Consider the following 11,549-nt stretch of genomic DNA (forward strand, 5'->3'; position numbering starts at 1 on the left):
GTCTTCTTTTTTTAATATCCATAGGGTATTTTATTTTGGCAAAGATCGGTTCTAAAAATCATAAAACCAGACAGAATAATGCAGGTCATGGCTCTTTCACTGTCCTGGTGTTAAAGGTGTTATAAAGATACATACTTAGTATACCACCAAATATCCCAACATTTACACCAGACATAGGTGTTGTCAGAAAGATCTTTCTCTGATTTTAGCAAAGAGAAACCATCCAGATTTTGTTCTTTAACTACTGACATGATTTAACTCTAATACATGGTATTACTATTTCTATTTCAGCAAATTCTAGTTTTCTCAAGGCCCTTTCTCTGACTTTTCTGGAAATATCATATTTCCAACCTTCGAATTAAAATGTTTTCCTCATAAATATATATACCAGATTGATATATTCACATATATGCTTTCCATTTTCAGACTAAGCAAAGACATGCATTTAGAGCTGTATTAATGTTACTAAAGCAAAAGACAATCCAACCTAATGTCAAGAGAAACTGTGACCTCTCTATATGCAGTGTTTGATATAGAAAACACTGATTTTGAAATATCTTTTTTTTTTTAAATTCAAATACCATTCTGGTTATTCATGGTCCAAGAACACTCAAATAATAAACCAAAAAGAAACAGATGTTGAAGATTGATCTTCAAACATTCTAGCCAATGATGCCACACTTGCCTTTGATCTCGCGGACATAAAACCACATCCACACCTCAGTGGCCACCAAACCATTCAGCACAGCTTCCTTAACTGTGAGCTGTTTGAAGCGACCAGATCCTGTTGGGATCTCAGCAGGTGTTGGAAGAATCAGCTCAACCTTGGCATAGTGCCAAAATGTGGCCGCTCGAGGTTTTGAGTAAGTCACAGCAGCATTCACCAGCACTGGGGCCTTCTCTGCGAGGTTACGGACAAATTGGGCCATGGTTGCGGATGAAAATTCTGTGGTCCTGCCGGCCAGCTGAATGTCACCCTTCGAAAGGGAAACACAGTCTCCTAAAGTATAGCCTGAGTGTTTACCAAGTTCCTCTGGTTTGGGAGGATTCCAAATCCAAACTGTCTCTCCCTGGCAGCAGGTGACAGCTGAAATCTCTGCTCAAATTTTCCAGTCTTCCAGCTGTTGCTTTTCACTAGGGTTCTTGGAGCTTCCCTGCATATTCACAGTTCAGGGTCAACTAAGGATTTGAGGGGAGTTTACAAGCAAATTTGGTGACGCCCAATATTGTGGCTCCCTCTTTTGTTTTTTTTTAAACTGGCTTTTCTGCACCCCTTCCCCACCCCCACCAGTTTTTAGCTTCTCTGGCTACTTTAAACTCTAACACATCAAGCCAATTCAGGATTTCTGTTTTAGTTCTAGCTGCTCCAGCCCATGCAGTTAGGAAGTGCATTTGGGGAAAATTAGTAAAACATAGCTCTCACATAGTGCAATTTCCTTCTTTCAATGGTTGAGTCCCTTCAGCTTTATTCATGCTTCAGGCCACTTTCTAGTGCTTTTAAATAATTTTAAAAATATTTTGTCAGAGAACCAAGATGGCGGCGTAGGTAGACACACTGCGCCTCCTCGCACAACCAGAACTGACAGAAAATCGAAGGGCAAGGAAGTCCGACACCAAGGAAATAAAAAATAAACATTCATCCAGACCAGTAGGAGGGGCGGAGAGGACTTGCGTTGCTGTGGTGGGACCAAGACTGGCGGAGTGTGGGACGCACTGGGCAGGCAGTCTGACCACTAACAGACCCTCCGGCCCCACATTCATGCACAGATAAACTGAGAGGGCCGAACTCAGAGTGGCAGAGAAGAGGGCAGGCAGAGCAGCAGGTAGCACCCTATGGCCCCACATTTGCGCACAGATAAACCAGACAAATGGTGGGGAGTGAAGCAGACCGCGCAACCCAGGCAAACCTCTGATTGAAAACGCCTGTGAGGGTTTGGGCGGCAGCAGGAGAGACTCCCAGCCTCACAGGAGAGGTTGTTGGAGAGACCCACAGGGGCCTAGGGCGTGCACAAGCCCACCCACTCGGGAACCAGCACCAGAGGGGCCCAGTTTGATTGTGGGTAGTGGTGTGAAAGATTGAGGTCCGGTGGAGAGTGGAGTGGGTGCCATTGCTCCCTCTCAGCCCCTCCCCCACATACAGCGTCACACCACAGTGACCAGCGTTACCCCGACCCAGGAACACCTAAGGCTCCGCCCCTTTAAGTAACAGACTCGCCCAGACCAAAAAAAAAAAAAAAAAAAAGGCCCAAATGACAGAACACTTCAAAGCTCCAAAGAAATACAACTAAGCGAGGAAGAGATAGCCAACCTATCAGATGCACAGTTCAAAACACTGGTTATCAAGACGCTCACAGAATTGGTTGAATTTGTTCGAAAACTAGATGAAAAAATGAAGGCTATGCTAAGAGAAACAAAGGAAAATGGACAGGGAACCAATAGTGATGGGAAGGAAACTGGGACTCAAGTCAACGGTGTGGACGAGAAGGAAGAAAGAAACATCCAATCAGAAAAGAATGAAGCAACAAGAATTCAGAAAAATGAGGAGAGGCTTAGGAACATCCAGGACATCTTGAAACGTTCCAACATCCAAATTATAGGGGTGCCAGAAGGAGAAGAGGAAGAACAAAAAACTGAAAACTTATTTGAACAAATAATGAAGGAGAACTTCCCTAATCTGGCAAAGGAAATAGAATTCCAGGAAGTCCAGGAAGCTCAGAGAGTCCCAAAGAAGCTGGATCCAAGGAGGAACACACCAAGGCACATCATAATTCCATTACCCAAGATGAAACAGAAGGAGAGAATCCTAGAAGCAGCAAGAGAAAAGGAGACAGTTACCTACAAAGGACTTCCCATAAGACTGTCAGCTGATTTCTCCAAAGAGACCTTACAGGCAAGAAGGGGCTGGCAAGAAGTATTCCAAGTCATGAAAGGCAAGGACCTACACCCAAGATTACTCTATCCAGCAAAGCTATCATTTAGAATGGAAGGGAAGATAAAGTGCTTCTCAGATAAGGTCAAGTTCAAGGAGTTCATCATCACCAAGCCCTTATTATATGAAATGTTAAAGGGATTTATCTAAGAAAAAGAAGATAAAAAATATGATCAGGAAAAATGACAGCAAACTCACAGTTATTAACAAACACACCTAAAACAAAAACAAAAGCAAACTAAGCAAACATCTAGAACAGGAACAGAACCACAGAAATGGAGATCACATGGAGGGTTATCAATAGGGGATTGGGAGGGGGAGAGAGGGGGGAAAGGTACAGAGAATAAGGAGCATAAGTGGTAGGCAGAAAATAGACAGGGGGAGGGTAAGAATAGTACAGGAAATGTAGAAGCCAAAGAACTTATAAGTATGACCCATGGACATGAACTATAGGTGGGGAATGTGGGAGGGAGAGGGTGGGCAGGATGGAGTGGAGTGAGGGGGGGGAAATGGGATAACTGTAATAGCATAATCAATAAATATATTTAAAAAATATTTTGTCCAGGGTTTATAATTATTATCTACAGAAGTAGTGATCTGCTACAATGTAGTCTCTCATCATTGAAACCACAATTTCCCAGCAATCATGTTTCCCCCTTTCTGGTATAAGGCCTTCTGAGGTTATCTCCATACTCTAAATATTGTGCTCGTGCTTACATTTCTGAATGTGTTAACTTTAGAATTATCTCATGAGTTTTTGCTCTTAGGTGAAATTTAACTTAATTTGTCTGTCTTTCAGCTCCTCTGGCTCACTCATACCAATATAGTTACATCACTGTTTTTAGTTATTTTAATTGTTAACTATGTAGCTTTAAATAAACTTCTTAAATCTATATTTCTTATTCATCAGCTCTAAACAGTATCTTGATTATCCATGTGGTCAAATGAGGATATTAGTACTCTTAACATTTCCCTCTTTTATTTTTTGCCTTTCCACTCGAACTTCTGTGAGATATACCTTTATTTTTGCATTCCCAAGCATAATGACATTTAATTTCTACCACATAAACACATTTATGGCCCTGTGACTTGTCTATGACTCGAGTCAACACTTAAAAAAAAATTTATTGTTATTCAATTACAGTTGTCTGCATTTTCTCCCCACCCCTCCACCCCATCTCAGCCAAGCCCACCTTCCTCCCCTTGATTTTGTCCATGTGTCCTTTATAGTAGTTTCTGTAAACCCCTCTCCCCATTATCCCCTCCCCACTCCCCTCTGGCTATTGTTTGATTGTTCTTAACTTCAATGTAAGGCGGTGAGGGACAAATACCATATGATCTCACCTTTAACTGGAACATAATCAATACTTATTAATGCAACAAATATTTAGTGCAGACATACCATGAGCTAGTTCCTGTCCTTGGTGCTGGGGAAATAGCAGGAAATACAATAATAAAGAAAAATCCCTGCCCTTATGGTACACCATTTCCAGTGTGAGGGAGACAGAAAATAAATAAGATAAGGAAGTAATTCATTTAGTGTCTCGTTGTGCTTAGGAGGAAAATTAAGCTAGGAAGGGTGTACGAGTGTGTGTGTATGTGTGTGCACACACACCTGTGTGCCATTTAGATAGAATGGTCAGAAAAGTTCTCTCTACAAAGGAGATATTTGAGTAAATTCCTGAAGGAGTTACAGGAATAAGCCATGTGAATATCTGGGGAAAGGAAGTGCTAGGCAGAAAGTACATGTGCATTATACAGAGTAGACACTGTGTTAGAGCTGAGACGAGACCATTGCTTCATCCCTTACCAGTGACCCCCATGAGCCCAGTGAGCCCACTCTCGTGTTTCTCACAGAAGAATGTTCAAAAGAATTTGTTCTACTTGACTAATTGCTCACCGTCACATCGTGTTTTCTTCTGTATTTAGATCACACCCTTTTTGTTTGTCCCCCCCCTTTTCTGGTCACCTTTCTTTATTTTTGATGAAAGAAGAAGCATATTTCATTCATTATGTTACTAATACTTTCCAGGTTATTTTCTCCATTACTTAGAATTCACTCCGTTCTTTTTTTCAAGTCCATTGACTTCTCAACTCTGCCCTGATTTCACAATATTTTCTTATGACTTTATGGTGCAGCAATTAGCTTTTCCTAGAATTTCTAGTTATAAGTTTGGGGAGTCCTTGCATTCTGTGCATTTTTTCATATTCTCAGTTAAGATAAGGCCTGTCATATTCTCCTATGGAATCCTTCCACATCTTCTGGAGACCTCTCTTCCAAAGCCTGCTGTCTTGCTGCTCCAGACAGGGCTTCCTACTGTATAGCTGGAATTCCGGCTCCTCCCTGCTCTCCCAGTTCCATGTCTTCTGTATCAGCTGGACCCTTATAATATAGGACTAACCCTTAAGTGACTTGTTCAGAAAAGGTACACGGAGGGAAACTTCCTGAGTGTTTGCAGGTCTGAAAACTGCTTTTATTCTGTCCTCAAACTTGATCAATGAGTTGGTTGAGTACAGAATCCCAGATATAAATTTCTCTCAGCAATTTGAAGATCTGCTATCCCCAAACACCTGATATTACCAATGAGAAATCTAACATGAGTGTGATTCTTTTTTTTAAGCTAAGTTATATTTTCTTCCAGGGGTCTTTTCAAATCTTTTCCTCCACTTGGTATTCTGAAATTTTACAGTGATGTATTTAGATTGGGTTTTTTACATTTAGCTTGCTGAAGCTTTGAGGGAGCCTCTTACCTTAAAGACTGACATTATGCCCACATGCCCAGGGAAGAATAAATACCTGGCTGCTGGCATTTTTACATTTGGAGTTCAGAAGGCAGGTGGCAGACTATTCTGAACACAGACCCTTTAATTCACTCCTCTGTGTCCAACCCACTGCTCACTTGGTGGTTGTCAGGCTTGACAATTCTGAATCTAGAAACTCTCATGGCCAGTTTCCCACTTGTATCTCCAGGCCTTCCACAAAGTTCACATGGCAGCTTTCTCTGCCCTGTGTCCCCAGCTAACTCATACCTGTTTGTTCTCTTCAACCAAACCTCTTGGAAATCTCTGGTTCACCAGTGATTCCTCTCTTATTCTCTTCACAGTATAGGAATGAATCTTTTCTATCCTTCTATTGTCATATTCCTGGGGTTTCAGGAGGAAGCGTTTGTTAAATGCTTTCCATTTTCCTCCCCATCCCATTTACTTTTCACCCTTTCCTACCCTTACACTTGATCCAGCAGGATGACTTCTAGAGACACATTAACTACTGTCCTTATCCCTTATTGTTTGTATCTGGTTAGATCCAGCCAATGAGGAGCCTTAACCTCAATGAGAAGACCAGAGGGAGGAAGGAGCAAGGCCGTGGTGTTTATTCTGTCAGCTGTCTCCCTGTGAGGTTGTCTTAGGCTGGCTGAGTTCCTCACAAAAGGTCACAGCTTTTGCCAGGTTTCACATAGAGCTCTCCTTCCAGATCATAGCAGCCTTGCTCCTGCCAGGTTGGGTGTGGCAAAGGACCCGGTCTTTCAGGCCCTGGGGAACTGCCCATTTGTGGTTTCTCTACACCCTGCCCACATCTTTGTAAATAGTCACCTTGATTCACCCAAATTCAGTGGGACGATCTGGATGATGCAAAGAGAACAGAAAACATATCTGTCTGGTTCACTCTATTGGGCTAAGGAATCTGAGAGAGTTTTTAAAGCACATACCTTTTCCATGTTAAATATTTTCATTTTTTATTGTTTTGCAACCTAACTAAGACTTTTAGGTCCTAATCCTCAATTGCTAGTCAGGTTCACTATTTGTTATGGGATACTGGTGTTTCCCTATAATATCACAATATTTATTGATGATAGGGGCTTTTAGAGAGCAAGGTTCCCAATATAAGATGCTGTAACTAGCAGTGACTTGGACTGGGTTATCCAGAAATATCCCCTAGTCTGTTTATACCCTTGAAACGCTGTGGTTTACAGTCTAGGCACTTGCCTCTGGTGGCAGTGCCTTGTTCTTGACCACCGACCAACAGGAAGGGGCTTCTCAGGATGAAGAGTGACACACCCAACTCTTGAATTGTGTCTTTCAGCCACAAGGATCTCAGGAATCATTTGTAGGCACACCTGCCTCTTCCTCCAGATTGACATCTCTGATGACAAGGCCTGTGTCCTCTTTAAGTCTGTGTTGCCAAGAGCCAACCCAGAGGCTTCCCCTAGGAGGAGTGGAGTTACAAAACCACAGCCCCAGCTGACCATCTCTTCTATTCACCCTGTCCAGTTTTGCTCCATAAATAAATGATTAGGAGGCTCTGGAACCTCTATGGAGGTTATTCATCTTAGTCTACAGAACCCTGTGTACCTGTGTATAAGAAATAGTTTCCCTTTATTTCCTTTAAATCAACATAAATTGAATTCTGAATTTCCCACATGGTTGAGGTGGAGGGAAGTTTGACTCCATCCATCCTGGAGAGTGGGAATGAAGCATCCTTCTTCCCAGGTTCTCACAGGGATCGGAGGTGCTTCCTTGTGCCTGGACAACAGGGGCAGAGACCTGTGCTCAGTTTCTCAGTCACCCCAGTGGTCTGATTCCCAGGGTCCCTTGAAGGTAAATAGCTTGCCTTCATGAGCTTGGCCCTGGGAACATGTCCAACCCTGAGAAACGAGTCCAGCTTTCAGCCTCTTGGGGTCCACTGAGTTGGTACCTCCTAATGAGATTTAGCTTATGGCATCTGCTGACTCAAGTCTTTCCCCACATGGGCAACTTGTGCTCTCTCTGCTCTGCTCCATCCAGGCAGGGTTAGTCTTTCTCCCTCTTGCTTCTTTTTCCTATTCATAATCTTCTCAAGGAGCCCAGGTGTCCAGAAAACAAAATCTAGACAAGTTACTTGCCTGTAAGAAACATCTGGTTATTGCCCTGGCCAGTGTGGCTCAGTTGGTTGCAGCATCACCCCATAACTGAAAGGTTGAGAGTTTGGTTCCCAGTCAGGGCACATACCTAGGCTGCGAGTTCCATCCCTGGTCTGTGTGCATATGATCCCTGCCCCAGGAGTGTATGGGAGGCAACCAATCAATGCTTCTCTCTTGCATTGATATTTCTCTTTCTCCCTTTCTCTCTCTCTAAAAGCAATGAAAAAAATGTCCTTGGGTGAGGATAAAAAAAACAAACAAACCCAAAACAAACCAAACAAAAAACCCTTCTGGTTATTTTTGAAGACAAAGTGTAAGTTCATTTCTCAGTGGATTTCCTTACCATCTGATTAGGCAGGACTGGCGATTGGCCAGGATGCTCTCACCAGGTTGTTGTTTAATGTTCTGGACTTGCACCTGCAACTGGCATTGTGTTGCAATGTTTGCCACTTCCCCTCTGCAAGATTGGACTCCTGCCTCAGCCTAGTTTTGATGAAATAAGTGGCAACTGAGGTTTGTTAAATGTTTATTAACACTTAATACATACAGTACACATAAAGAAGCACAACTCAACCCACTTTACCTGGCATCTGGTCTAAGTCAACACTTCATGCTGCCAGTTTTGTCCTCCTAGGCAGAGTGCGGGAAGATCTTCCTCACCTTCAGGTTCTCTGCTTGAGGAGGGAAAAAGAAAACGTAAGGGGCGGATGCTGCCTCAGGGGTGGTTTGGGCCTGTCTTTTTGCAGGGTGATGTGAAGGCTGGGCACCCCTCTCCTTCTGCAGGGGATTTCTCCAGGGCTCTCTGGATGGAGTCATCTTCCTAACAGACTCTATATCACGCATGTGCATTTCTCAATGTCTTCCAAACTGTTCAGGGGCAAACCCGCTAACTTAGAGATGATGGTGGTTCTGATGTTCTGAATTAAAAAAAAAAAAAATATATATATATATATATATATATATATAGCCAATGGCTCTTTCAACAACTTTCTTAGATAACATCATATGAAAATAGTATAATTCATGATAGAAAATTTGAAAAGAGCAGATGCGTATGTTCATTTGCAAACTCAGTACATTTTGCCTACATGGCATCTTTATTGTATGTCTAATAGACATTGGCCTGACCCACCCTAAAACCTGTACCTTCTCCAGGCTTGCCCAGCTCAGGACTCTCTCCTTCCAGCTGTTCAATCATCCTGGAATTCACACATCTAATCCATTAGGAAATTCTGCTGGTTCTTTCTTCAAAACCCACCCAAATCCAGGCACTTTTTAACAGAGCCCCACCATGCTCCTGTTCCAAACCGCAGCTCTCGGCTGGATCACCACAGACCCTCAGAGCTCTCTCCTTTTATGTCTGGACCCCTACAGTCTATTCTCCGGAAGCAGCCAGGGATGTCTGTTTCTGGCATAAGGGAGACGCAGGGCTCCATTTGCTCTCCTGCCACAACGAGAAAACCAGTCAAAATGCATGGAAAAACTTTTTAATGTACATTACTCATCAGACTTTTGTGCATATGCATGAATCTGATTATGAACTTGCTATTCTCTTTCACTGGGCTGTCTAATATGCCACCAGTAAAATACTTTAATTATTGAAACTATATGATACATATTAATATCTGTAATGGTAAGTCTACTACCCTTTTACAAAACAGGCTTGGCTGAACTCTGTAAGGATTTTCCAGGTGAATTCCATAGGATTTTATTGGAATTGTTTTTTATATTTGTAGATTTATCTGAGGTTTAATGGATTTCTCCCAATCCATTTGTCCAAGAATACAAAAAATACCATACAGTCTTGATTACTGTAACTATATCATAAGTCTTAAAATTGGATTGACGGAGTCCTCTAATTTTATTCTTCTTTTTTGAATTGTTTTAGCTAATTTAGTTCCTTTACCTTTCCATGTAAACTTTAGAGTAAACTTGTCTATATCTCCAAGATTTAGCCCTCAGTGAAGTTTTGTGGTTTTCCCATATCAACCCGGACACATTTAGTGTTGAATATATTCTTAGATATGTCACTTTGTTTATTGTTAGTGTGAATCAGATTGTTTTGCCATCATGTGTTAATTATATATTTTTTCTTTTTTCATTTATCTTTTTTTAAGTATGTTTATTGATTATGCTATTACAGTTGTCCCATTTCCCCCCCCCTTCACTCCACTCCATCCTGCCCACCCCCTCCCTCCCACATTCCCCCCCCCTATAGTTCATGTCCATGGGTCATGCATATAAGTTCTTTGGCTTCTACATTTCCTACACTATTCTTACCCACCCCCTGTCTATTTTCTACCTACCACTTATTCTACTTATTCTCTGTACCTTTCCCCCCTCTCTCCCCCTCTCACTCCCCTGTTGATAAGCCTCCATGTGATCTCCATTTCTGTGGTTCTGTTCATGTTCTAGTTGTTTCCTTAGTTTGCTTTTGTTTTTGTTTTAGATGTGGTTGTTAATAACTGTGAGTATGCTGTCATTTTTACTGTTCATTTTTTTGATCTTCTTTTTCTTAGATAAATCCCTTTAACATTTCATATAATAAGGGCTTGGTGATGATGAACTCCTTGAACTTGACCTTATCTGAGAAGCACTTTATCTTCCCTTCCATTCTAAATGATAGCTTTGCTGGAGAGAGTATTCTTGGATGTAGGCCCGTGCCTTTCATGACTTGGAATACTTCTTGCCAGCCCCTTCTTGCCTGTAAGGTCTCTTTGGAGAAATCAGCTGACAGTCTTATGGGAAGTCCTTTGTAGGTAACTGTGTCCTTTTCTCTTGCTGCTTCTAAGATTCTCTCCTTCTGTTTCATCTTGGGTAATGGAATTATGATGTGCCTTGGTGTGTTCCTCCTTGGATCCAGCTTCTTTGGGACTCTCTGAGCTTCCTGGACTTCCTGGAAGTCTATTTCCTTTGCCAGATTGGGGAAGTTCTCCTTCATTATTTGTTCAAATAAGTTTTCAATATTTTGTTCTTCCTCTTCTCCTTCTGGTACCCCTGTAATTTGGATGTTGGAACATTTAAAGATGTCCTGGAGGTCCCTAAGCTTCCCCTCATTTTTCTGAATTCTTGTTGCTTCATTCTTTTCTGGTTGGATGTTTCTTTCTTCCTTCTGGTCCACACCGTTGACTTGAGTCCCAGTTTCCTTCCCATCACTATTGGTTCCCTGTCCATTTTCCTTTGTTTCTCTTAGCATAGCCTTCATTTTTTCATCTAATTTGAGACCAAATTCAACCAATTCTGTGAGCATCCTGATTACCAGTGTTTTGAACTGTGCATCTGATAGGTTGGCTATCTCTTTGTTGCTCAGTTGTATTTTTTCTGGAGCTCTGATCTGTTCTTTCACTTGGGCCATTTTTTTTTTTGTCTTGGTTTGCCTGTTACATAAAGGGGAGGAGCCTTAGGTATTCATGGGGCTGGGTAACGCTGGTTGGTGCCCTGTGACGCTGTATGTGGGGGAGGGGCCAAGAGGGAGCAATGGCGCCTACTCCACTCTCTGCCAGATTTCAGTCACTCCCTCTGCTACCCACAATCAAACTGGGCCCCTCAAGTTCTGATTCCCGAGTGGGTGGGCTTGTGCACGCTCTAGGCCCCTGTGGGTCTCTCCAACGAACTCTCCTGTGAGGCTGGGAGTTTCTCCTGCTGCTGCCTCAACCCCCACAGGTGTTTTCAATCAGAGGTTTGAGGCTTTATTTCCCCACGCTGGTGCCCTGGGTTGCGCA

At 42.4% G+C, this 11,549-nt stretch overlaps 1 pseudogene; it reads right to left on the reverse strand.

Moving 5' to 3' along the window:
• Positions 1-662: 662 nt before the first annotated feature.
• Positions 663-929, reverse strand: LOC112319976 (ATP synthase subunit g, mitochondrial pseudogene; annotated as a pseudogene).
• Positions 930-11,549: the final 10,620 nt, after the last annotated feature.

This window comes from Desmodus rotundus, chromosome 12 (genome assembly GCF_022682495.2).
Source record: "Desmodus rotundus isolate HL8 chromosome 12, HLdesRot8A.1, whole genome shotgun sequence".
NCBI classification, from domain to species: Eukaryota; Metazoa; Chordata; class Mammalia; order Chiroptera; family Phyllostomidae; genus Desmodus; species Desmodus rotundus.